General features: G+C 38.2%; 1 long non-coding RNA gene and 1 other non-coding gene across 3 annotated transcripts in view; both read right to left on the bottom strand.

Annotated features, from left to right (window-relative positions):
- Positions 1-761: 761 nt before the first annotated feature.
- LOC109674251 (uncharacterized) overlaps positions 762-27,833 on the bottom strand; it is a 36,774-nt gene continuing 9,702 nt past the window's right edge. For both annotated transcript variants that reach the window (XR_012442510.1, XR_012442511.1), the window contains exons 8-14: positions 22,647-22,761; positions 21,592-21,750; positions 18,551-18,729; positions 12,323-12,459; positions 11,668-11,762; positions 4,377-4,507; positions 762-2,914 (exon numbers count right to left, since the gene is read on the bottom strand). This is a non-coding gene — a long non-coding RNA (uncharacterized lncRNA). The remainder of the gene's footprint in view (positions 2,915-4,376; positions 4,508-11,667; positions 11,763-12,322; positions 12,460-18,550; positions 18,730-21,591; positions 21,751-22,646; positions 22,762-27,833) is intronic.
- Positions 6,937-7,062, bottom strand: LOC141418398 (U6atac minor spliceosomal RNA). The gene has a single exon (XR_012443037.1). It is a non-coding gene; the product is annotated as a U6atac minor spliceosomal RNA (small nuclear RNA).

Here is a 27,833-nt window from a genome sequence, read left to right on the forward strand (position 1 = left end):
AAAGGGAAAAACGAGTTGAGGTGCAGCATGGTGGTAGGCAGTTGGTTGTCCAGAAAATCTTGGTCCTGTGGGCAGTGTCAAGAGGTCCTGGGTTTTCAGGCCCAGCTGAAACATTTGACAGACAGCCTTGCCAGCCAGACCTCTGGACCTGTCCCCAGGGATGTCAGCTAGAGCACCCATCCCCCCAGCAGAGGAAGAGTCCAGGATAAATTTGTTTTGAATCTTGTCTTCCAAAGGTGGAATAACCCCTTTGGGTAAATGGAAACAGAGCAGGCAATACACAGAGGCAATAATTCTGTCAGATTCCTGTACCAGTGCCTAACCTGGAAACTTGCTAGAAATGCAGATTCTCAGACCTCACCCCAGAAACCTCAATCAAAGACTCCAGAGGTCTAGCCCTGCAATCCATAACCTTAAAAAGCTCTTCAGAGTCACACAAGGGCATATGTCTGCAATCTTAGCATTCTGGAGGCGGAGACAAAAGGATCCAGAGTTCCAGGCCAGACTGAGTGACATAGCAAGATCCTGTCGCAAAAAAAAAAAAATTGCTAGTCACTGTATGTAAGCTTTTAATTAACTTTATTGGAAGCCCAAATTCATAAGTTAGCACAGATCAAAGAATTGTTTGCATGGGTTACAAATGATTTTTTTTTATAGGAATAAAATAAAGGAAATTACAAACTGTAAAAACAAAGACAAACCTTATCGCTAACATTTCAGAGAAGCAAGATTTCACCCAGTACACTGAAGATCGATACATATTTTAATTTCAGAACAAGAATTTAATGTTATAGAATTACACACTACTTTACAAAATTAAAATTTCAACATAAGGATTGTATTTGTAATAGTTAACAAAATCTTGAAATCGTATTTGGTGGTTCTCTACATAATAGCTGTTATACATCCTTGATTAGAAGAAGTAAGTCTTTTAGTCTAATTATTGCAAAAACAGTCTATCAGACTTAATAGCTTAACGACAATGAAAATATATGCAAATTTAAAAAATGATAGCTATATTTTGATTTGAAAAATACAGTATTTCAGAGGTACATGTTTGATTGTCTGCAGTGGTCCTTTGTTTGCTATAGTTTGTTGAGATCACAGTGAAAACATCTCGATCACATTTAAGTCACAAACTTAAATAGAAAAGGAATCCTCACAAATTCTCCATTGTTGTGATTTCCTTAACAAGACCAAGTCCAATTTCATCATTTATTCACTTAATGAATATGCAAGAGGAATTCATAATATGACAAAGCAGATTCTGTTCTGTCTTCTACCATGTTTTGAAAGATGTTTGCTTTCATTGGACTCTAATCTCTTAGGAGTAAAATGGAATTTTATCCCTTGGATAAAACATAATGATAAAAGAAACAGTGGATCTGGGACTGGAGGTGTGGCTCAAGCAACAGAGTGCCTGCTGAGCAAACTCAAAGCACTGAGTTCAAACCTCAGCACTGCCAAAAAAAAGTAACAGTGGATTTGTCACAGATTTTTAACCTACTATGATAACTATCATATTTATCATACACATGGCTACTTCTGGAGGTTTTCTCTGAGAAGATTTGGTTGATTATGTAAAATTTATGTTGTTTAAGAAAAAGTGTACAGTAGAATTAGGAGAAACTATGAAGCTTTTTTGTAGCAACTAATTCTAGTTGTTTACAAAGCACAATTTTGCATTATCTATTGAGAATACTTACTTTTCTTCTTTTTTTTCCTATATTCACATAATTTGCTTAAGCATTAGTTCACATATATCTGATTCAAAACAGATCCTTGGCAAGACCAAACAAAGGTGTTACAAATGAAAAACCTGACTTAGCTTATTATATAAAGTACTGAGAAAAATGGTCTCTGCTCTCTAAGCCATGAGATAAAAACTACTGTTCTGGCAGACTCTGGTGCATCAAGTTCTGGAAGGTCTGTCTGTTACACAAAACCAACAATATCCAATTAGCTCTAAGTATGAGTCTACTAAACGGACTGTGACACTCCTCAAATTTTACTGTGCTTACGAATACATCACCTGCTGGTCTTGTTGGTCCAGACAGTGAAAACTTTAGGCTTGGAGGTTATTTCGTCTCTGTTGCAAAAACTCAACTCTGCCATTGTTACACTAAAGTGGCCATAGACGATATATAAGTGAATGGGCACAGTTGTGTTCCAAAAAAACCTGAATTACAAAACAGGTGGCGGGCCTCCTTGATCTAGGAGAACGTCCTATCTCTTCTCTACATTTTTATGACCTTTAGAATGAACTGATTCATTCAGGTGGTTATTAACAAATACGACACTTTATTTCCTCATTACTTAAAATACCTGGTCACTGAGTCCAGTAATTTTGCTCAAGGCTATAATCCTCCTAGCTATAATCTTGACACCATAAAAAGACTCATTAGTCTTTTTAAACAGTTGAATCTCTTAATGACTTCCAAGAATGCAGACACAGAACCCATCACTTGAAACCTGTCAATATGGAAAAGTGATGAAATAAAACACATATTCCAAAGGTGGATACAAACTGGCAAGAGGGACTGAAAAATAAAAATACTAAGTAAGATTGTCTATTATTGGTTTTAACTTTGTAATTCAGAACTATCCAAATGCTACAGATTCCTCAGGAACTATTTCAATTATTCCTTCATAAGCAAGAACATTCTTACTTTATAAGACTATTTGTAGTGAGTTGACCAAGACCACATGGCTAGTGATACACAAAGATCCATTCATTATTCCTTTCTTAAGTAACCAATGTTAGTCCAACTGACAGTGACCACCTGTCATTTATGTCGTTAAACCAGGGTGTCAAGTAGTTGAGTTCTTACTCCAAAACAGCCAAAGACTGAAGGTATCACTCAAGTACAGAGCCTCCTTTCCAAGTGTAAAGCCCTGAGTTCAAATGCTGGACCTACAAAAAAAAAAGGTTCTGGGTTCAATTTGCTGTCCCCACCCCACCCCAAAAGAAATGAGGGGAGAGGAGGAAAAGGCCTTCCAAAGAATAAGAAATTACTTATCAAAAACAAAAACAAAAAATGCCCCAACACCAGAATGGGGTTGTAGCTCAGTGGTAGACTGCTTCCCTACAATGTGTGAGGCATAGCACAAACACCATAAAAGAGAGACAGACAGAAAGAGACTCACAACACAAATATCATTTGTCATACCTCTTTTTTGGATCATTAACTAAATGCATTGCTTTCTCCTCCAAATAGAATACTGTCTTAAACACATAAGAAAAGATAGAAAAGTCAATAATGCAAAGTCAACTAAAGAATGCCATTCTCTCATTTTTTTTTGACAGTACTGGAGGATTTAAACTCAGCCCTCACCCTTGCTAGGCAGGCACTCTACCACTTGAACCACTCTGTCAATCATTTTTTTGTGTAGGGTATTTTTGAGATAGGGTCTCTCGAACTATTTGCCTTGGCTGGCTGTAAACTGTAAGCCTCCTGATCATGCCTCTGACCACTGCGTCCTGAGTAGCTAAAATTACAGGTGGCTAAGAATGCCTTCTTAGGTTAGGAAGAGAGTTAAGAGCACTGCAAGTTCCAGGCCAGCCTGGGATACATATGACGACACTGGCTCAAAGAAAAACAAAGGGAGAAAAAAAAAGAATGCCATTAAAATATAGTATCAGTTAGGCCTGGTGGCAAGCCCCTGTAGTCCCAGGTACTTGGGAGGCTGACATAGGAGGATCACTTAAGTAAATGAGGTCATACACCAGTTAACACAGCAAGATTCAGTGTGGAAACACACACACACAAAATGAGTTTTTTTCATTTGGAGGAGCAACATCTATGGCACATTTTCTTTTTGGGAGAAATCTGTAGTGTTGATTTCAGACTTCAAAATGTGATATTCATGTTTTCGCCACATTTGAAGTGTCCTTTAAAGTCTTCTATAATCACTGAAGTAAATGTCTCACTGTAGTCTGTGGAATTGATGCATAGTTTTGAACTCTTAGAACTTGGCGGAGAAAACCCTATGCATAGTTTTTTTCCCAACTCAAAGCATCAGTGCCTGTGAGTGGGACTAAAATTATTTTAGAGGACACCTCATACTAAGTGTTGGCACCTGACCTCTGGGAGAATTTTAAAAGGTCAGAAGGATGTGTGTATTTACAGAGATTGTACAATTGGAACAGGACTAAAAACAACTAGTATTTACCACAATGGAGATTGTGTGATTAGTATTTGCCACAATGACACCTGGCATGGAAAAAGGCAGTGGTGGGAGAAAATGGCTGACACAAATACATGTAGAGCAAAGAGTACAAATCTATTCAAGAAGAGAGATACCATGGGGAAGGAAACCTAATGCTAAAAAGGAACAGTGGTACAGTGAGGGGGTCAGGAAGTCAAACTACTCACAGAGCCTGCATCCAGGAGGAGAGCGCCATCTCTGCTCAGCTTCTCCACAGACAGCTGAAGAACAGGGGGCTGAGGGATGATTCTGTCATTGATGCTGAGGGCTCCCCGAGGAAGTGAGGAGGTGATTAAAGCTGCTAGACACAGGTGGGAGAGTCACAGGGAAGAAAAAAGCAAGTAAAGGACTGTTACCTCCAAGAGTTTGGGCCTTACTCACTTAGGCCAATCACAGCTATTCATAACATGAAAAAGATGAAGTTAAAACAAAGCTGCTGTAAATTCTAAGAAATCCAAATTAACTTCTGACCCTAAATACTATTTCAAAAGCAAATACAATACATATAATGTTGTATGGTGAACAAATGATATTAGTGAAGTCCAAATAACATCTGGAATTTAGTTAATAATAATACAGCAATCAAAATTGAGCAATTAATTTTACAAAAGTATCACGGGTGTGTAATTTTATTTTATTTTATTTTGATGTATTTCAGATAGTGCCTCACTATGTAGTCCACAATGGCTTTAATCTCACCATCCTCCTGCCTCAGCCACAATAACAATCTCAAAACAATTTTAAATTTTAATTTTTTTTTTTTTTGACATGGGGTTTCCCTGTGTTGCCTAGGCTGGTCTCAAGCTTGTGACTCAAGTGATCCTCTTGCCTCAGCTTCCCAAGTAGATGGGACGACAGGTGTGCGCCATCGTACACATTAGGGTAAAATGGGTGAGAAGGGTGTGAGAACTTTGTGTACTATATTTGTAACTGATCTTTAAATCTAAAATTCCAAATGAGGAGTAGGAGGAGAAAGAGAGAGAGAAATGAGAATCTCTTTCAAATGTCAAGCAGAAATCTCCCCTTTTGCTCCAACTGGACCTGGTTGCTTGATTTGGGCCATGTATACATCCTGAGAGGAGCACAATCAGCCAAATACAAATGAAATTTAATAGTGCTTTTCAACTTCACATTTATCAAATTTAGAAATGCAAGACTCTCATTTATAATTGACTAATGCTGTTATTTGAAAACATACACAGGCAAACCTTTCAGTATTCATACTCACCCATTTTGACCAAAAATATATTTACCTACTTAACCCACATAAATCAATCTTCTTCTTAGTGATGGTTAAAACTGGAAACAATGTTTATGTCTAAGCATAGAAATGGATTTAGAAGTCATGAAAACATATGCTTTAAGAGTGAATGCTTACATACATGGAAATACTGAGCCTCCGCCCCGCCCCCCCGCCAGGGCCTCATGCATGCCAGGTAAGCACTCTACCACTGAGCTACACCCCCAGCCCCTAAATATGCTTAATTATGATAACAGCCTGACAATGATGATGCTAATGGTGGTGATGGTGATAGCTATGTAGGCTAATATAGTGTTTCTTACAGCCAGGCATTGTTCTAAGAGTTTTGTATGTTAATACATATATGTATTATGTATTTATGTTAATACATATTCATTTAATGTTCAAAACCACAAAAACATCAGGATCCAAAAATCTAAAGAGAACAAAACTCAGGAGGAAAGTAGAGCTACCAAAAATATTTTCTGCTTGGTGTTTTCAGCTTCCCACTGTTTGGAAAAACTATTCTTTTCATTTCTGTAGTGAGTCTGGGCCTGTTAGTCACAGTGCTTCAAACCTCTGCCTTGGGGGGAATGGGGGAGAAGAAACAACCCAAATATAGCTGGTGAGGAATTTCCTCAGAACTGAAAAAGAGCTTTGTCTATCTCAGATGGTAAGAAAGGGAAGACAGCAGTGGCTGTTTTCTACTCTGACAGAGAAAGCTGATTAGAAAGAAGGAAACTGGTGGAGAATCTACTAGGTTCTGAGTATAGCCTGTCCTTGCTGCTCCTATGGTTTGTTTTATTGTGATCTTTTAAATTTATATTTTGTCAGTGCTGAGGATCACCTCAGGGGCCTCATGCACAAGGGTTCTGCCACTGAGCTACACTAACCCCTCAGCCCACTTGTGGTTTGTCTCTGAGAGCTATTTTTCCCCTTTCTTGTCTAAACTTCTTGGGAGCCAATTTGTCCTGATAAACTCATCACTTATGTGTTAATAGTGTTTATCTTAGAAAGTATTATGAGTGCTTTACTTCCTTTCTCCCTTTTTTTGGTGGTAAAGAACTGAGAGCTTCATGCCCTTATTAATCAGGCACTACTACTGCCTGAGCCACACCTCCAGCTCTCCTTTCTTTCTGATGGTTACTATATTATAGACATAAAGTAAGTTACATTTAAAATTTTGTATTAATTTGTTACGCTGCTATTTTTTAGTGGGAGAAGAAAATAAGACTAGGCCAGGTATGGTGGCACAGGCCTATAAATCTTAGCACTCAGAAGGCTGAGGAGGATCTAGAGTTCAAGGCCAGCCTGGATTGCATAGTTAGACCCAGTCTCAAAATAAGAAAAAGAGAAAGGTAAGTTAATTGAGCTTCTCAGTTTATTTTTGTAATACAAATTAATAATGTTAAACAGTTTTAATTTGCAAAAAATTACCTCTTATTTCTCCCGTACGTGACGGTTAATCTAAACTGTCAACTATTACAATTTAATGATGATCAGATGCCATGAAGTAGGTGGCCGTGTCTTAACCATGTGCGTGTTCTCAGGCCTGAGGGCCCCTTGCACCCTAGTCAAGGGGAGTGCTGACCTTCCCACCTGTCATACAACACCTTAAATGTCACCTTGACTGGATTGAGAAGCACACAGGAAACTAGTGAGTCACACCTCTGGGGTGTCTGAGATGGTGACTGCAGAGACGATTACATCATGAGCACTCTGAATGGATTAAAACTCCTTAATGAGGCTATTGTGAATGGAATTGTTTCCATATATTACTTCTCAGTTTATTCACTGTTGGTGTATAGAAAAGCTAATGAGTTTTGTAGATTGAGTTTGTATCCTGCCACCTTGCTGTAGCTGTTTATGGTGTCTAAGAGTTTTTGGGTAAAGTTTTTTTTGGGTCTTTAAGGTATAGGATCTATCATCTGCAAATAAGGATATTTTGACAGTTTCTTCACCTATTTGTATTCCTTTTATTTCTTCTTCTTGCCTAATTGCTCTGGCTAGAAATTCCAGTACTACGTTGAACAGGAGTGGGGATAGTGGGCACTCTTGCCTTGTTCCTGATTTTAGGGGAAATGGTTTCAGTTTTTCACCGTTAAGTATGATGTTGGCTATAGGTCTGTCATACACAGCCTTTACAATGTTGAGGTACATTCCTTCTATTCCTAGTTTTCTTAGAGCTTTTATCATGAAGTGGTGTTGGATCTTGTCAAAGGCTTTTTCTGCATCTATTGAGATGATCAAGTGGTTTTTGCCTTTGCTTCTATTGATGTGCTGTATTATGTTTATAGATTTGTGTATGTTGAACCATCCCTGCATCCCTGGGATGAAGCCAGCTTGGTCATGGTGTATGATCTTTCTGATGTGTTGTTGGATTCAGTTTGCCATTATTTTATTAAGGATTTTTGCGTCGATATTCATTAAGGAAATTGGCCTATAATTCTCCTTTTTGGAGGTGTCTTTGTCTGGTTTTGGGATGAGAGTAGTATTGGCTTCATAGAATGAGTCAGGCAGTGCTCCTTCCCTTTCTATTTCATGGAACAGTTTAAAGAGAGTTGATATTAGTTCTTCTTTAAACATCTGATAGAATTCAGCAGTGAATCCATCAGGTCCTGGACTTTTTGAGGGGAAGACTCTTGATTGCTGCTTCAATTTCTTTTCCTGTTATAGATCTATTCAGGTGATTAATATCCTCTTGGATCAGTTTTGGGTGGTTATAAGTTTCTAGAAATCTGTCTATTTCTTCAAGATTTTCAAATGTATTAGAGTATAGGCTATCAAAATACTCTCTGATGAGTTCCTGGATTTCCATGGTGTTTGTTGTTATAATCCCCTTTCACATTTCTGATTTTACTGATTTGGGTTTTTTCTCTCCTCATTTTAGTCAGGTTTGCCAGGGGTCTGTTGATCTTACTTATTTTTTCAAAGAACCAGCTTTTTGTTTCATTGATTCTTTGTATGGTTTTTTTGGTATCTATTTCATTGATTTCAGCCCTTCTTTTTATTATTTCTTTCCTTCTGCTTGTTTTGGGATTTGCTTGTTCTTGTTTTTCTAGAAGTTTGAGCTGTTAGGTCATTGATTTGAGATCTTTCTGTCCTTTTAATATATGCACTCATGGCTATAAACTTTCCTCTTAGGACTGCCTTTGCTGTATCCCATAGGTTCTGGTGGGTCGTGTTTTCATTTTCATTTACTTCCAGGAACCTTTTAATTTCCTCTTTTACTTCATCAGTGATCCATTCATCATTGAGCAATGTGTTGTTCAGCTTCCAATTGTTTGCATGTTTTTTAGTGCTGTTTTTGTTCTTGATTTCTAGTTTTAACGTATTGTGGTCAGATAGAATGCATGAGATTATTTCTATTTTCTTATATTTGCTGAGGTTTGCTTTGTGCCCTAAGATATTAATTTTGGAGAAGGTTCCATGGGGTGCTGAGAATAATGTATATTGTGCAGAAGTTGGATGAAATATTCTGTAGACTTCAGCTACATCCATTTGATCTATGGTGTGATTTAGTTCTAGGATTTATTGATTTTTTTGTTTGGATGACCTATGTATTGATAGAGGAGTATTAATGTATCCCACTATCACTGTGTTGGAGTTTATGTATGTTTTTACATCCTTCACAGTATGTGTGATGAAATTGGGTGCATTGACATTGGGTGCATATAGGTTGATAACTGTTATTTCCTTTTGGTGTATTTCCCCTTTTATTAGTATGGAGTGTCCTTCTTTATCTCATTTAATCAATGTAAGTTTGAAGTCTACTTTGTACGAGATAAGTATTGCTACTCCTGCCTGTTTTTGGGGACCATCGGTTTGGTAAATCTTCTTCCAGCTTTTCACTTTCAGCCAGTGCTTATTTCTGTCGATGAGGTGGGTCTCCTGTAGGCAGCAGGTTGTTGGATCTTCCTTTTTAATCCAGTTTGCCAGTCAGTGTCTTTTGATGGGGGAATTTAGTCCATTAACATTCAGTGTTAGTATTGATAAGTATGTGGTGATCCCTGTCATGCAGTTGTCTTTGTTGATTAAGAGCTTGATTATGTGTAGCTGAAACAATGTTACTCTTTACTTTCTTGCCTTTTCTTCTCCTGTGGTTTGGTATTGCCTGTCCTCTCATGGTTTTGTTTGCTTTCATTATCTGTATGCACAAGTCCTTGGAGAATCTTTTGTAGTGGTGGCTTGGTGGTCATATATTGTTTTAATTTCTGCTTATCATGGAAGACTTTTATTGTTCCATCTATTTTGAATGATAGTTTTGCTAAGTAAAGTATCCTAGGAAGGAAATTATTTTCATTCAGTGCTTAGAAGATCTCACCCCATGCTGTTCTTGCTTTTAATGTTTCTGTTGAGAAATCTGCTGTGATTTTGATGGGTTTACCTTTGTATGTTACTTGTTTTTTCTCTCTTACAGTCTTCAATATTCTTTCTCTAGTCTCTGTACTTGTTGTTTTAATGATAATATGTCATGGGGTAGATCTATTTTGGTCAGGTCTGTTCGGTGTTCTGGACGCTTCCTGTACCTGAATGGGCATAGTTTTCTCTAGATTTGGAAATTTTCTGTTATTATTTTGTTGAATATGTTACACATTCCTTTTGCTTGCACCTCTTCTCCTTCTTCAATGCCCATGATTCTCAGGTTTGGTCTTTTGATGGAGTCAGTGAGTTCCAGCATTTTCTTTTCACAGGTCTTGAATTGTTTAACAGTTCTTCAGTTTTTCCTTAATTGCCATTTCATCTTCAAGTTCTGAGATTCTGTCTTTTGTTTGTTCTAGTCTGCTGGAATGGCCTTCCATTTTGTTTTGTATTTCTGATTCATTCTTTTTTCTGAGGTTTTCCATATCATGGGTTACTTCTTCTTTAATATTGTCAATTGTTGCCCTTAATTCATTTATCTCTCTGCTTATGGTGATCTTTGTTTCAGTTTGGTGTTCGTTTAGGGCTTCTATGATTTATTTGTTTCTGTGTTTTCTCAGATTCTTTAGTTTTGTTGTCTTGGAATTTCTCGAGTGCCTCCTGTACGTTTTGGTTAACCATGTCTAGTAGAATCTCTATGAAATTCTCATTAATTACTTGTAGAACTTCTTCTTTCAGGGTGTTCTTGTGGTCTTCGTTGGGTTCCTTGGTATAGTTTATCTTTGTTTTGTTGGAGTCTGGATCTGGGTATCCATTTTCTTCATTTCACTCTACATCCTGTACTACTTTATTTTTGGGGGGAGAATGGTTTCCCTTTTTCTTCTTCCCATTTCTGTGCCTGGACTATGTATAATTTGGTATTAGCTGGGTTACAATATTAATACTAACAAAATCGTGAGAGAAGGATAAAAAAAGAGAAAGAGAAGGAAAGATGAAGAGAGAAGAGAGGAAAAAAAGAAAGAAAAAAAAAATGGGAGAGATGGTGGGTGATCAAACAGCAAACCAGGCTGTCAAACCCTTAAAGAAGGGAGAAAAAGAAAAAAAAAAAAATCACCAGTTCTGGAACAGTAGGATTGCAGGCTTAGTTGTTTTTAGTTCTTTAGTGTCCAGTCCAGTCTGTGAGTGTCTCTTAGGCACGCTTGGAGCCTTCTAGTGGCGGCCGGACCGGGACCCTGGTGGAGCCGTTAACTGGGAAGCCTATAGAGCTGGGGTCAGCTCCACCTGAGGGGCGGGGTTCCTGGTGTGCTGGTGGATACGGCTGTCTCATTCCAGGCTAGTGCCTGTCCCAGCAGGGCGGGGCTCCAGTCGTTCTACATGGAGCTGGCACCCTGCCGGGCCTGATGGGCAGGAGTCCAAGGGAGGGGGTTCCGGTTCTCCCATGCGTAGCTGGGGCTCATCAGGGCCCAAAGAACAGTGTGCTCCGGGTGAGGGTGGGGGACCGGGTATCCCAGTGAGCTGTGGGACTGGCTCCGGGCTGGGGTCCGGCACGGACAGGTGGCAGGGATCCCAGTGGTCGTGGATCCGGCGGCACGGCCAAGGGGCAGGTATCCCAGTGGCGCATGGATCAGGCATGGCCTGAGAGGCAGGGACCGCACTGTGCATGGGTCTAGTGCAGGGCTGTGGCCTGGTGTAGCCCAAGGGGCGTAGAGCCCAGCAGAAAAGAGCAGCAGCTCTGCAGACCTACCGGGTGGGGATTTGGCAGGCTGGCCGTTCTTTTATTAGATGGTGGCGTGGAGAAGCCTTCCCCGATCTAAGTGTTTACAGTGCCATGTTTTTGGCTTTCCCTGGTGCTTTACCTCAGCCAGGCATGTCTCCAGCTTCTTGGCAGGGTCTCTGGGTCAGGAGCTCATGACGTCTGCAGCTCTGTCTCTATCGCCATCTTGAATCTAATCTAAATTAAGTTTTTTTAATTTTGAAAGATTTTAACCAAAATATTGCTCCCCACCTGAATACATATTAATTTGATCACAATTTTAGAAAGATTATGATTTAACATTTTTATGCTTATGACTTTAATAAGTTTATGGTAATAAATAATAAATTATGGTAATGAATATGACTTCAATAAATTTCCTATCAAAAGCAAAATATTACAACTCGGATAAATATTTTTCCTTTAATTCAAAGACATATTACATTGAACATTGACCTAGGGTGTTCAGATGTGATTTCACTCTCACCATAAATCCCAGATCAATTTGTTTAAGTAAACAGGCTGCTTTGATCAACTTAACATTCTCTTTATTTCTTACATCTATTATAGAGACTTGACTTAGGAAACTTAAATAAAGATACTAGTTTTAGGAGCTTACCTGAACCAAAATTTCTCTACATATAACTAGCAGAAAGATAAAAATATAAAACACTAGATAACAAACAAACCTCTTCCCATTTCTCCACTGGAATGAGTATGGTTAAGGAAAAGCTATTAAAAAAAGAAATCAATCTTACCTCATCTGGGAGATTGTTAACTCTATACAAAGTGAGATGAGTTGTAAGCATAGGTGAACCAAGGGCTGGGTTTTCACTTGACACACAGTAAAAATGCGTTCATCTAGGCGCACATGTGTCCCAGTCTGGAATGATTTCTGTAATGAAAAACAAGCCCCATGCTTGCCAAAAGAAGACATTTAAAAAATACAAAATTTTGTAAATGTCAGACAGAAATACCAAATTTACTGTGAATTACTGTTTCAAAAAATATTCTAAGTAGTCATACACATGTATTAATGGTGGCTACAGCCTCACCTAAAAGTCTGGAGCGATTAATGAACTGACCATGGCAAAGGTATTTCCTCTCCCTGGTGTATGTTTCCTAATCAATAAAATAGGTCAACTATATACCATGACACACAGTTACAGCGATGGAACAATCTAAGCAGCATCCCAGGAAGGATATCAGTACATAGCAGATGACAAAGGCACATATGAAGGGCTATGGTATCCACTAAGTGTTCTAGGAAGAATGGTGGCTGTCACTGTTTCTTTCACAGATAGAGAAATTAAATATACTAAAGCTTGCAAACCAATGATTAAAAGTAGTAATACAAATGATGACTGCTCCCATGGAACCTTCTCCAAAATAGATCATATCCTAGGGCACAAAGCAAGCCTCAGCAAATATAAGAAAATAGAAATAATACCGTGCATACTATCTGACCACAATGCAGTAAAAGTAGAACTCAACAACAAAAGTAAAGACAAAAAACATGCAAACAGCTGGAAACTAAATAACTCATTACTTAATGAAGAATGGATCATCGATGCAATAAAAGAGGAAATTAAAAAGTTCCTGGAAGTCAATGAAAATGAAAACACAACCTACCGGAACCTATGGGACACAGCTAAGGCAGCCTTGAGAGGAAAGTTTATAGCCATGAGTGCATATATTAAAAAGATTGAAAGATCTCAAATCAATGACCTAATGATACATCTCAAACTCCTAGAAAAACAAGAACAAGCAAATCCCAAAACAAATAGAAGGAGAGAAATAATAAAAATAAGAGCTGAAATCAACGAAATAGAAACCAAAAAAACCATACAAAGAATTAATGAAACAAAAAGTTGGTTCTTTGAAAAAATAAACAAGATCGATAGACCCCTGGCAAACCTGACTAAAATGAGAAGAGAAAAAACCCAAATTAGTAGAATTAGGAATGCAAAAGGGGAGATAACAACAAACACCATGGAAGTCCAGGAAATCATCAGAGACTACTTTGAGAACCTATATTCAAATAAATTTGAAAATCTAAAAGAAATGGACAGATTTCTAGATATATATGATCATCCAAAACTGAACCAAGAGGAAATTAATCACCTGAATAGATCTATAACACAAAATGAAATTGAAGCAGCAATCAAGAGTCTCCCCAAAAAGAAAAGTCCAGGACCTGATGGAGTCTCTGCTGAATTCTATCAGACCTTTAAAGAAGAACTGATACCAACCCTCCTTAAACTGTTCCACGAAATAGAAAGGGAAGGAAAACTGCCAAACACATTTTATGAAGCCAGTATTACACTTATCCCAAAACCAGGCAAAGACACCTCCAAAAAGGAGAACTACAGGCCAATCTCCTTAATGAACATTGATGCAAAAATCCTCAACAAAATAATGGCAAACCGAATTCAGCAACACATCAAAAAGATTATTCACCACGACCAAGTAGGCTTCATCCCAGGGATGCAGGGGTGGTTCAACATATGAAAATCAATAAACGTAATAAACCACATTAACAGAAGCAAAGACAAAAACCACTTGATCATCTCAATAGATGCAGAAAAAGCCTTTGATAAGATCCAACATCATTTCATGATAAAAGCTCTAAGAAAACTAGGAATAGAAGGAAAGTTCCTCAACATTATAAAAGCTATATATGACAAACCTACAGCCAGCATTATACTTAATGGAGAAAAACTAAAACCATTCCCTCTAAAATCAGGAACCAGACAAGGATGCCCACTATCTCCACTCCTATTCAACATAGTACTGGAATTCCTAGCCAGAGCAATTAGGCAAGAAGAAGGAATAAAAGGAATTCAAATAGGTAAAGAAACTGTCAAAATATCCCTATTCGTAGACGACATGATCCTATACCTTAAAGACCCAAAAACCTCTACTCAGAAGCTTCTAGACATCATCAATAGCTATAGCAAGGTAGCAGGATATAAAATCAACATAGAAAAATCATTAGCATTTCTATACACTAACAATGAGCAAACAGAAAAAGAATGTATGAAAACAATTCCATTTACAATAGCCTCCAAAAAAATCAAATACCTAGGTGTAAACCTAACAAAAGATATGAAAGACCTCTACAAGGAAAACTATACACTTCTGAAGAAAGAGATTGAGGAAGACTATAGAAAGTGGAGAGATCTCCCATGCTCATGGATTGGTAGAATCAACATAGTAAAAATGTCGATACTCCCAAAAGTAATCTACATGTTTAATGCAATTCCCATCAAAATTCCAATGACATTCATTAGAGATTGAAAAATCTACTGTTAAATTTATATGGAAACACAAGAGGCCACGAATAGCCAAGGCAATACTCAGTCAAAAGAACAATGCAGGAGGTATCACAATACCTGACTTCAAACTATATTACAAAGCAATAACAATAAAAACAGCATGGTACTGGCACAAAAACAGACATGAAGACCAGTGGAACAGAATAGAGGACCCAGATATGAAGCCACACAACTATAAGCAACTTATCTTTGACAAAGGAGCTAAAAAATATACGATGGAGAAATAGCAGCCTCTTCAACAAAAACTGCTGGGAAAACTGGTTAGCAGTCTGCAAAAAACTGAAACTAGATCCATGTATATCACCCTATACCAAGATTAACTCAAAATGGATCAAGGATCTTAATATCAGACCCCAAACTCTTAAGTTGATACAAGAAAGAGTAGGAAATACTCTGGAGTTAATAGGTATAGGTAAGAACTTTCTCAATGAAACCCCAGCAGCACAGCAACTAAGAGATAGCATGGATAAATGGGACCTCATAAAACTAAAAAGCTTCCGTTCATCAAAAGAAATGGTCTCCAAACTGAAGAGAACACCCACAGAGTGGGAGAAAATATTTGCCAACTATACATCAGACAAAGGACTGATAACCAGAATAGACAGGGAACTTAAAAAACTAAATTCTCCCAAAACTAATGAACCAATAAAGAAATGGGCACGTGAACTAAACAGAACTTTCTCAAAAGAAGAAATTCAAATGGCCAGAAAACACATGAAAAAATGCTCACCATCTCTAGCAATAAAGGAAATGCAAATTAAAACCACGCTAAGATTCCACCTCACCCCTGTTAGAATAGCCATCATCAGCAACACCACCAACAACAGGTGTTGGCGAGGATGCGGGGAAAAAGGAACCCTCTTACATTGTTGGTGGGAATGTAGACTAGTACAACCACTCTGGAAAAAAATTTGGAGGCTACTTAAAAAGCTGGACATCGATCTACCATTTGATCCAGCAATACCACTCTTGGGGATATACCCAAAAGACTGTTACTCCAGAGGCACCTGCACATCCATGTTTATTGCGGCACTATTCACAATAGCCAAGTTATGGAAACAGCCAAGATGCCCCACCACTGACGAATGGATTAAGAAAATGTGGTATCTATACACAATGGAATTTTATGCAGCTATGAAGAAGAACAAAATGTTATCATTCGCTGGTAAATGGATGGAATTGGAGAACATCATTCTGAGTGAGGTCAGCCTGGTCCAAAAGACCAAAAATCATATGTTCTCCCTCATATGTGGACATTAGATCAAGGGCAAACACAACAAGGGGATTGGACTATGAGCACATGATAAAAGCGAGAGCACACAAGGAAGGGGTGAGGATAGGTAAGACACCTAAAAAATTAGCTAGCATTTGTTGCTCTTAACTCAGAGAAACTAAAGCAGATACCTTAAAACAACTGAGGCCAAGAGGAAAAGGGGAACAGGTACTAGAGAAAAGGTTAGATCAAAAAGAATTAACCTAGAAGGTAACACCCACGCACAGGAAATCAATGTGAGTCAATGCCCTGTATAGCTATCCTTATCTCAACCAGCAAAAACCCTTGTTCCTTCCTATTATTGCTTATACTCTCTCTACAACAAAATTAGAAATAAGGGCAAAATAGTTTCTGCTGGGTATTGGGGTGGGGGAGAGGAAGGGGGCGGAGTGGTTGGTAAGGGAGGGGGTGGGGGCAGGGGGGAGAAATGAACCAAGCCTTGTATGCACATATGAATAATAAAAGAAAAAAAAAAAAACAAATGATGACTGCTAGGTAGAAGAGAGTTCGTAAGTAACAGTGACATTTACCTGGTATATTAGCTTCATGGAAAATGATGAAGTAGCTTGGTAAAGTTTGAAGTATTCCAGTGCAAGGAAAGGGGTAAGAGAGGCAGAGAGAACAGGAATGAGACAGGCACTAAAGCAAGTGCACTGACTACATCATAAAAGATGAGAAAGCCCTAGGGGAAGTGCAGTTTGAGAGGGATAGGAGATCACTGCTTATGTGTCATAGTCACCTCAGCTTTAACCTCCACTCTGACCAACATGGACCTGTCACGTGTCCTGGCGGTGCCCTTGCTGGGTCACTGTCCTCAGAACCAGCGGGGCTTCTGATGCCCAGGAGCACCTGCACTGTGCAGCCGCCTACTTCCCAGGGCTGCAGAGCATCAGTGCTGTGGGGACAGGGCCTGGGCACTGAACTTCCTGTGTCCTGTTACACACTCTCTGCCTGACGAAACTTTCTTTTTTTCTCGTTTCCTTCCTTTTTTTACTTTCCTTTCCTCTTTTTCTTTCTTTCTTCCAAGTACTAGGGTTTTAACTCAGAGTCTTGCCCGTGCTAAGCAGGTGATTTACACTTGAGCTACACCATCAGTCCCTTTCTGCTTTACATGAGGTCTTGCACTGTTTTGCCCCAGCTGGCCTTGACACCAATCCTAACTATGCCTCAAGCACAATTGGGATCATAGGTGCACATCACCATGCCCAGCTTGTTTGTTGAGATTTGGGGGAGGGGGGGGTCGTCTCACTTTTTCCCACTTAGCCTCAAAACTTGATCTTCCTGATCTTTCCCTCTACCTTTGATAGCAGGTATGCATGACCATGCCCCAGCTTGCCCAACTAAACTCTCTCCTAGACCAATCTGTGCCTTTTCTTATAAAATCCAGTTTTAGTAAGAATCCTACTAAGTCAGTTTAACAAGAAACCTCCCCACCCTCAATATCAGATCACCCTCTACAACTCATCAGGTTCATCATTCTCCACCATCCCCCAGCTGATGTCTGATCATCCTCGTCTGTTTTCATAACAATCTTGTTAGCAAGAATCCCCTTTACTCTTTTTCTCTGTTCCTTTGAGACAGTGTCTCAATAGGTAGCCAAGGCTGGCCTTGAACTTATGATCCTCCTGCCTCAGCAGAATGCTGGGATTACAGGGGTGTGCCAACAGGCCTGGCTTAATCTTGATGGTACCTTTTAGTAATTTTCTATTCATCAACCTCACCCTGCTCTTTCTAAAATTCCCCATTGCCCATGATGCATTCAGAGTTGAATGCAATCTCTCCTACTGTGCTTCAGTAAGTATCATTGAATGAAAAAAGAAAAGGCCCATAAGATTTTTTAAATTAGGACATGGACAGTCACTAAGAAGGGGGCAATTACTACGGGAAATGAAAGAAGAAAAGCTCCATGTACACGTTTATATATATTTAATGAGTATCTATGATGTTTGTTTTGTTTACTCATTTGTTTTGGCAGTACTGGGGTTTGAACTCAGGCCCCTGCACTCTAATGCCAGGACTTGGGAGGGTGAGGCGGGAGGAACATGAGTTCAAGGCCAGCCTGGGCTATACAGTAAGACCCTGGTTCCAAAGAAAAGAATGTGTGAATAAGAAAAATGGTCTAGGAAAATAAAAACCCCATGGCTTTACCAAGAATAACAACAAAGCTCTTATGATCAAGAACACTCTTTTGGCTTAACAGGCCTTCCTAATTACTCCAAAGTGTTTCTCATAGGCCATACAAGACATTCCACATGAACAAACTTATCTTTACTACAATATTGTGTTACAAGTTCACACTGCTGTACTGTATACGCTTGTAGTACAGCTCATGTCGTGGATTTTGTGACAATAAAAGCAAACAAACAAAATCTTACCTTTGCTTGATGTACAAGAGAATTCTGACTGAAAAGAACCCAACTGCATGTCAGTAAGACTCTCTTCCACCAGCATGTACTGCGCAGACACCATCTAGGTTGACACTGGGCAGAGACAGGAAGTCTGTGGAAGTCTTTGCAGACAAAGAAGTTCCCATGGAAAGTGTGAATGGCAAGACCTAGGAGAAAAGAAATTTAAAAATGACTTCATATGACTGCCTCTGGATACATACACCTTATCCTAGTCACTTATGAGATAGTAAAAATAGGTAGATAACAGAGAGTACTTAGTGAGGTTGAGGGATAGGACACAAACCTTCAAGAGATTTTATCTTAGAGGATACATGGCCATATACATGAATATTTTAAATGGATATTTATTTGAACTTTAGCCATTTCTAATCTAAGAATTTATTTTACAGGTCCAAGTCCCACATTTCTTTGTGTAAAACTTTTTAAACAGGTTTGTCATAGTCAAAAATTAAAACTCACCATCAGTGATTATCAGTAGAAAAAAAAATCACTAATTCATGATTTGCTCATTTTAGTGAAATTAGGTAGAAGTTAAATAGAATGAGATAGATTTATAAAAGTAAAATGAGTGGATCTTCAAGATGTATTAGGTGAACGTGTCTTATTTATACAAATCCACCACACTATATATTTTGCATGGAGTTGTACCTAAGTATATAAATGTACAAAAATCACGCACACAAAAGTGGTTACAGTAAATACATTAGGATGTAGTTGGTGGGCATATATTCAAGCTGATCCAGGGTGCATTTAGTTTTTGCAATAATATGTATCACTATATCTATTATTAAAGAAAAGCAAATGCATATATTGTGAAATAAAACAGTAATCAGAAAGGAGAAAGAATAGCTCTGTATGCACAAAAATAGATGTCCAAGACATGGTTAGGAAAACAAACATGTGGTTATGAGTTCCTCAGTTGTTATTTCAAATTAAAGTTAAAATATATGCTTACCTGTGTCGGGGGAAACTTTTGAAGGGAATGTAAGCAGCCACAGAATGACAAACAATGCATTATTTGATTTCTTTTTTTTTACATGTTTTAGTAACATCCCCTGTGGTGCTGGGATTGAACCAGGGCCTCAGCCATGCCAAACGTGTGCTCGAATGAAATTTATCATAGAAAAAGAATGAACTAAGCAAGTTAACCACACAGTTTTGTGAGGTTATGCACTCTAGAGAGACGTTAAACACTGTTTGTTTGCATGTTCCCAAATTTACTTTTTTGGGCAATACTGAGATTTGAACTCAGTGTCTTGTACTTGCTAGGCAGGCACTTGAGCCACACCCTCAGCTTGTTCCCAGGCTTTTTTTTTTTTACTTTATCCAATCTTTTTTTCTTTTTTTTTTCCCTATTTATTAGCACATACTCATTGCACAGGGGGATTTATTATGACAATTCTGAATAGCCTTACATTGTACATTGGTTAGATGGTCCCAGGCTCTTTATGAAAAAATAGAAAAAGTCTTATGCACTTTTAAGATGTAAACTTCCCCTAATTAACAGCCAATATCTACAAAAAAAAAAAAACATTTTTGGAGTCTGCAAATCTTGAATAAATGAATGGGATCCAATATGCCCTTTAAAGTATAAATGCAGTGGGGCTTGGTGTGTAGCTCGGTGGTACAGCACACACTTAGTGTCTATGAGGCCTGGATTCAATCTCCAGTACCATCATTAGATTGAACAAATGAATTCAACGAGTTCACATTATTATAGTGAGGGGCAATAGAGAACAAATGTCATACAGGCAAATAGCTTGACCAACAGATTTTAAAATACATTCGCTACATTAGTAGATCCTTATCTTTTTTTTCTGTACATTTCATGTAATGTTTTACCTTAAAAATGACTGCCTCACACCCACTTATGGAGCAAAAACACTGTCATAGGAATTAAGACTTAGAACCAGGCTGACAATGTGGAAAAACAAAAACCAAGTAAAGCAGAAATTAAAAGATGCCCTTCTTTTGGAGATGGGAGATAATAATGAGGCCACTTGAGCTATGCAATTAAAAATGAATAGGAGGGCTGGAGGCATGGGTCACAAGCCTGTGTGACAAGCACAAGGCACTGAGTTCAAATCTTAGTACAACCAACAAAAAAGAAAAGGTTAAGGGGTAGAGGTGTAGCTCAGTGGTAGGCAGAGTGCCTGCCTGGTAAGTGCAAGGCCCTGACTTGAAACCCTCATACATTCAAAGGAAAAAGGAAAGTTAGAGGGCTGAGGTGTAGCTCAGTTGCAGACTGCATACAGGCATGTAGGTACTGGATTCAATTCCTACCATAGCAAAAAACAAAAAAAAATTTTTTTAAAGCATCCAGAATACTGAGGCAGTAGAATCACGAGTTTGAGGCTAGCCTGGGCTACATAGTGAGACCCTACTTCAAAAAACCAATTAACTAATTAATTTTAAAAGGTTTATATGACCAATTTATATTATGAATATTTTACCAGGATTTGAAAAAAAATAAATGTTTAATTAAAACAAAAAGAGGGCTAGAGGCATGGCTCAGGTGATACAGCAATTACCTAGCAAACACAAGGCCCTGGGTTCAAACATCCATGAGCAAAAAAAACAGCCAGGCATGGTGACACACAGCTGTAGTCCCAGCTCTTCTGGAGGGTGAGCAAGTTTGAGACTACAAAGACAACATACCATCACCTCCTATCAAAAATCAACTACTGTTCAATAAGTTGAATTAAAAAACATCAGTAACATAGTTTTATTTTCCTTTGAAACATGGTCTCCTTTGTTTAAAAAACAGATAATTCACTTATGATAAAATTCACCATTTTAAAGTGTATAGCTCAGTATTTTTTAATACAGTAACTCGGAGACAAATTGTTTCCTCTCACTTCTTAATTGCATATTCTGTAATTGCGTATTAGAGTCAGCAATGAATCTTAGCAGGATAAATCCTTTAAGATAAGACTATGTGAAAACATGTATACTTACTGGTATTAAAAAACAATATTTATTCCTATGTGGAAAAATAGTGTCCTCACCTTTAGTGCACCGAATCCTCATAACTGCCTCAAAGCCAATCTTCGGAGTGAGGTACCTCCGCAGTTCCTTCTGTAATTTCTGTACTTGGACTGGACTGTGCTGATGATGGTAAGATGGATAGTAACAGACGCTACCTGCTGAGTACTAAAAAAGACAACCTGCAAAACAACACACACTACTTACATATTTTTAAAATTTTTAATATTCTTCTGAGACAGTGTCTTGCTTCATAGCTCAGGCTAGCCTTGAACTTGTGATCCAGCTGCCTCAGGCTCTAGGCACAGAGGCTTTTGTTTTAATTTCTCTCTGTATTTCTGTATTTATTTCTATCCAGGCTTGTACTGGCTGCTTACTGTATGAATGTGCAATGCTGTCTCACCAGCTGAGATGTTAAGCGTAATAAACCAGCATTTTTCTTTTTTTTCCTGCCTTTTTTCTAGCTTATACAATTATACAAGGGGTTTTGCTGTGATATTTCCAAACATCCATATAATGTATTTTTGATCAGTTTGCCCCCACTATTACTCCTTCTTGCCCCCTTTCCCAACTTTTAAACAATTTTTAAAGGGTCTCATTATTCTACTTTCAGACATGAAATTACTCTCAAATAATGCTGTTAACTACTATTACTACACCAAAGCAACTGCAGGCATTTCACTCAGTTTTCCTCTAACTTCTCAAGGCCCTTTCAAAAATAATAACACATTCCTTTCTTTACACAGTGATATAGAAACATTTCTATTTCTCTCCTACTAAATTAGAGTAGACAACTATAGGTTTGTAATAGATTAAAGTGATTAGCAGGAGGCGATGGCACACATTTGTAGCCCCCAGCTACAGGACAGTGGTGGGCACAGAGTCCAAGAATTTGAGACCAGCATGAGCAACATAGCTAGATTCTGTTTCACAAAATGAAAACAAAGACTAAACAAAACCTGACTGATTAACTCTCCCAAGGAAATAAATCCTTTTATATTGCCTTCTACTTAGAATAATATCATATAAATGTCATTTTGCCATTGACTAAGAAAAGAAAAAATCATGAAGAACTTACCCAGAGAAGTGGAATACTGTCCACTGAGAAGGAATAAATCAACAGCTACCTGATGACCAGAAGAATCAAAGGCTAATTTCTTACAGAAATCAGGAAATGGAATCAGGTGTATTTCCTATGAATAATAAAAAAATAGAGAAAATGTAAATCATTAAATTATCAAAAAAGGTAAAAACATGCATATATGCATAACAATTATAACGTAAAATCTGCCATTAAATATGCTAATAGCAATTATGCCTAGGCCATTCTATGCAATCCTTTTGCTTTGTTACACTATTTGATTTTTTACATTAAGAAGCATGTACTGGCCAGGCATGGTGACCTATACCTGTAGGTCCAGCAATTGGGAGGCTAAGGAAGGAGGACAGTGAGTTGAAGGCTAAACTGGGCCACATAAACAGATGCTGTCTCAAAAGAACTTTTTAGGGCTAAGGATATGACTTGCCTGGCATGAGCGAAGCTTGGGTTTGATTCCCAGAAGCACTGAAAACAATAAATAAAAGAAAGATACAAAGAAAATGATTTTCTATGATATCTACGTATGTTCCTTTCAGTTTGGGTTTTTGTTTTGTTTTTTTGTGGCATTATTGGGGTTTCCACTCAGGGCTTCACCCCTGCTAGGTAGTCCTTCTGCAACTCGAAAAACACACCCAGGCCTACATATGTTAAGAATAATTATCTCTGGGTATTCTACTCAATCCTTTTGCATTTTTATGCTATTTGACTTTTTTACTAAGAAGCATGTGTAGGCCAGGTGTGGTGCTACATACTTATAGGCCCAGCAACTGGGAGGCTAAGGAAGGAGAACAGGGAGTTCAAGGCCAGCCTGGGCTACTTAATGAGTCCCTGTCTCAACAGACCAAAAAAGATGCATGTACTTCATAAGAATGAAAAATAAGACCTGCTGAAACTATTCTAGGGATGGGGGTGGGGATGGGATAAAGGAGAATGATAGAAGGCATGAATTCAACTATGATATATTATAAGAACTTTTGTAAATGTCACAATGTACCCCCAGTACAACAACAACAAAATTTTTTTTTAAATTTTAATGTGCTGCTTAAGAATTTTCTATGAACTTCCTAGGGCTATTGCGGCAATAAAGTCAGAGGAGAAACCAAGCGACACTAGGAAAAGTGGAGAACTCAGATTTCATTTTTACACCAGTGGGCTCAGACGTGTACCTGTGTCTGAGCACTAAACAAAGGAGTCACAGGATATTTAAAAGACAGTGCAGGGCATCAGGTTACAAGGAATGCGCTCTCCCATCAATTAGGGGCTAGTAGTGGATTAGAGACCTAAAGTTTAGATAAGAACAGCAAGAGAGTCCTGCTTTGGAAAGTTTATTTACAAATGGAGACAAAGGAATGGGGGAATGAGTGTTTACTCTGTGCATGGTGCCCTTTACCTCGATCTTGAACTTTTTGCATGGCTCTAATGGGCAATTCCTCATGTTTTACAGCTCTGCCTGAGGTTACAGCTTTTAATTGACAGCTTACCATGTTTTACAACCCTGTTTCAAGGCTATCTTCCTCTTCAGGGCTAGAGATATAACTCAATGGTAGAACCATTGCCTAGCATGAACAAGCCTTTGGGTTTGATCCCAGTAGCACTGAAAATTTTTAAAAAGGAAAAAAAAAAAAGAAACAAAAGTATTTTCTATGAGCACTTTTTACTATCAAAAAATAAATGTCAGCCAGGCGCTAGTGGCTCACACCTGTAATCCTAGCTACTCAAGAGGCAGAGATCAGGAGCATCATGGTTCAAAGCCAGCCCAGGCAAATAGTTTTAGAGACTGTATCCAAAAAAAACCCACCACAAAAATAGTGGCTCACAGTTTAGGCCCTGAATTCAAGCCCAGGTATTACCAAAAAAAAAATTGTTCATCTAGGGAACTTAAAGAGCAGATATAAAATGCTATATATCCTAGAAATGTCAAGGAAAGAGGCAAAATTAACTATGCTTTTAATATTTAAATGAACCATGGCAGATAGACATATGTGCCTTACCTCTTTACTAGTAAGTTCTCTAGCATAGGTATATAAATATCTGAAAGAATAAGGAAATATTTTCAACAAAATTTCCTTGTTAAATATATAGCAAACACACTGACAATAACACAATTAACTTAAAGCTATCTTTCCACTATTGCAGCACTACCTACAAAGGTCCAGAGAGCCACCAAAGGAACACTGACTCAGGTACATTTGCATCTGCTTCTTGTCTGCTGTATTGTAAAAAATATGCAGCCTTCCAGGTAGAAAATACTGATCTGTAAAGCACTACAGAATGGTTTGTACACTGCTCTGCTTCTTAATGTAAAGACAGCAATTTGGCACCTTGCTCTACCTTTCCTTTTATGGCTGGCCCTGCAAGTCAGCCAAAGACTCACTATTGGCATTTAAAAAGGCAAACAGAGAAAGGAAGGAGGAAAGGGAGAAGGAGGGACATGAATAAAGATTTTAAAAGGCAATTAACACGACACACACAAATGGCTTTATCGAGATTTAATTCATATATCAGAAAGCTTATCCTCATAAAGAGTACAGTTCTGGGCTGGGGATGTAGTTCAGTGACAGAGCACAAGTCTAGCATGCACAAAGGCATGGGATGGGCTTTGTTTTGTTGCAGAAACAACAAAAAACACTTCTCAGATTTGTGACATATTCCCAAAGTTGTACAACCACCATCTCATGTAATTACAGATCTTTTTCACTGCCTGAACAAGAAACACTGTAACCACTCACAGTTACTCCCAGTTCCCTTCCCCCAGGTTCTTGGTAGCTAATCTGGTTTCTGTCCCTGTGGAGTTGTATGTTCTGACATTTCACATAAAGAGGACAACGCTCTATGTGGTCGTCTGTGATTGACTCCATTCTGTCAGCAAATGTTTAAGATTCATCTGAATCACATCCCATTGAAGGACGAGACCACATTTTGTTTATCTATTCATAAGATGACAATTGAGTAGTTTCCACTTTTTGGTTCCTACTATGCACGTTCACATATTAATTTTTACAGACATGCTGTCAACGTTCTTGCATATGTATCTACTGAGTGGAACTGCTGGATCACATGGTAACTCTGTTTACTGTGAGGAACTGCCAGACTGTTTTCCACCATGGCTGCTCCATTTCACGTTCTCCTAGCAGTGTATGAGGATCCCAATGTCTCCACATCCTCGCCAGTACTTGCTACTGTCCCCCTCTTGAATCTTAGCCACCCTACTTGCAATGAGGCCACATTTCATCGTATTTGCCTGGTAGTCAGGATGTAGAGTATTTGTCAAGTATGTCTGTGGATATTTTTGGAAGTGCTGGGGAATGAACCACAGAGCCTTGTACAAGCTAGGTACATGCTCTACCACTGAGCTACATCTCCAGTCCTAAGCATACTGACTATCACACATTGTGTATTCAAATCCTTTACCCAAGCATTGATTGGGCTATTTTTTTATTGTTAAACTGTAGAAACTATTTAGGAAATCTAGGTATCAGATATGATTTGCAAATATCTTCTCCCATTCTGTGGGCTGTCTTTCCACTTTATTTTTTGTGGCACTTGGGATTAAATCTGGGGCCTTGCACATGCCAGGCAAATGCTCTACCACTGACCTACACTCCCAGTGTGTTTTCTCACTTTCTTGATTTTATTTTTGTTTGTTTTCTTGAGAGAGGGTCTCACTGCGTAGGCCAAGTCGTCATTGAATGTGTGATCTTCCTGTCTCCACCTGAGTACTGGGACTTCAGGCTACACCACCACACCTGGCTTCTTGATGGTGTTCTATGAGCACAAACCTCTTTAATTTTGAAGAAGCCCAATTTATATACTTTTTTCCTTTTGCTAACAATACTTTTAATGCTGTATCAGGAATCCAAGATTCATTCCTATGTTTTCCCCTAAAACTTTTAAACTTTTAGTCTAACACTAGGCTCTATGATCCAGTTTCAGTAACTATTAAATCTTTTACTTTTTGGAGTGCAAAGTATTAAACCCATGGCCTCATGCAAGATAGGTAAGTGCTGAACCTCTGAACTAAATCCTAAGCCCAAGTTAATTTTTTTATGTGATAAAATATACACAATATATAAAATTCATCATCTTAACTATTTTTAAGTGTACAATTCAGTGGCATTTGATGTATCACAATGCTGTATAATCATCATTATCTATTTTCAGAAACCGTTCATCATTCCATACAGAAACTCTGTACCCACTCACAATACCATTGTTCCCTTTCCCTCCAGCTCCTAGTAATCTCCACCTTATTTTCTGTCTCTCATGAATTTGTTCCTTCTGCATACCTCATATAAGTAGAATCATAGGTTACATTTTTCCTTTTATGTCAGGCTTACTTCACTTAGTATAAACTCTTTCAGCTTCATCCGTGTTGTATCATGTTATCAGAAATTTATTCCTTTTTAAGGCTGAATAATATTCTATTACATGTTTGCACCATATTTTGCTTATTCATTCACTTATTGATGGCTACATGGAGTGCTTCCAGCTTTTGACTATTCTGAATAATGTTGCTATGGATGAAGAATGGTCTCTGCTTTATTTTTTTCAGGTACAAAATAAGAAGTGGAATTAGGAAATTATACTCTAATTTTATGATAACTCTAAGGAACTGTTTTCCATTTTCTACTCCCATCATCAATGCACAGGGATTGCACCATTGCCACACTTTGCCAATACTTGTTTTGTTTTGTTTTTTTCCCATTCTTAAAAACTAGACATCCTTCTGATGATGTGAAGTTAACACATTGTGAGTTTTGGATTTAAAAAAAAAAATCTTTTGGTGACAAATGATACATAGGAAGATTTTTGTTTTGTTTTTTGTTGTGAGGATTGAAGTCAGAGCTTCTAAGATGCAAATAAGCACTCTTAACACTGAGCTACATCCCAGCTCTCAATGTGATTTTGACTTACATTTCCCTAATGATTAAAGATGTTGATCATTTTTCATGTCCTTATTGTCCATTTGTATATCTTTTATGGAAAAACGTCTAGTCCAGTTGTCTACCCAGTTTTCAATAATTTTTTTGTTTTGAGACACAGTTCTTTATGTGTTGTGCATATCAAATTCCATATTAAATATATCATTTGCAAAGTTTTCTCCCATTCTGTGGGCTGCTTTCTCTCTCTCTAAATAGTGTCTTCTGATGTACAAAAGCTTGTGCT

Source organism: Castor canadensis, chromosome 16 (genome assembly GCF_047511655.1).
Source record: "Castor canadensis chromosome 16, mCasCan1.hap1v2, whole genome shotgun sequence".
In the NCBI taxonomy this organism is placed as follows: domain Eukaryota; kingdom Metazoa; phylum Chordata; class Mammalia; order Rodentia; family Castoridae; genus Castor; species Castor canadensis.